The sequence below is a fragment of the Lipotes vexillifer genome, unplaced genomic scaffold (genome assembly GCF_000442215.2).
Source record: "Lipotes vexillifer unplaced genomic scaffold, Lipotes_vexillifer_v1.1 scaffold1288, whole genome shotgun sequence".
NCBI lineage: Eukaryota > Metazoa > Chordata > Mammalia > Artiodactyla > Lipotidae > Lipotes > Lipotes vexillifer.
In genome coordinates, this window is record NW_006776097.1 from 736,836 (window position 1) to 737,580 (window position 745).

Here is a 745-nt window from a genome sequence, read left to right on the forward strand (position 1 = left end):
TCCTCACAGCTCATTTTTTTCCTGCTTAGAATTGGTTGCTACACTTAAAGGAGCAGCTTTTCTTTTGCTGTCAGAATGAAGTGTTGGATCAGAAGAGCTAGTAACTGCCTCTCAGCTCCTCCTTTAACTTTGTTTTCCTCCTGCTTCCCTGGAACTTGGGCTGCAGAGCAGTCCCTGTCCCCTCCTCCGTGAATTGAGACTTGAGCATTCTGATGAAGATTCAGCAGTTGCCTGTTCTTCATTCATTTCTGTAGCCAAAGTTGTTAATTAAAATCCAAATCTAAGTCATGAAAAAATACCAAATAGGAACACCTTTCAACTACTTAAAAATCTTATCTTCCCTCTGCTTTACTCTCATAGATACTCGGTTTTTCTGAAAAAAAACACTTGATTCTGGGTGGCAGTCATTAGGTGTTATCTTCTTTGGACTGCTGTGGCACTGGGTGAGTCACTGTTGTTCTCACAACTACCAGTGAGGACTGTAAGGGTTCATGAAGTTGCTGCCACGAGTGGCGTCAGACCAGAACCAAGACACTCAAAAGCACTTCAGTTTTTGAGTGAAAATATTGGGAGAAAAGCAAATATGGGGGAAGATGGGGGCAGCGTGTGAGTAAATACTACAGTTCAGTCTCCCAACTCCGTCCCAAGTTGAGGGGGTAATTTGAGTCCTGTGCTCTGCTTTGTCACGTAAATCTGGTTTAGGAATGTACTAGTAATAAAAGGATGCCAGTGACTTTGAACAGTT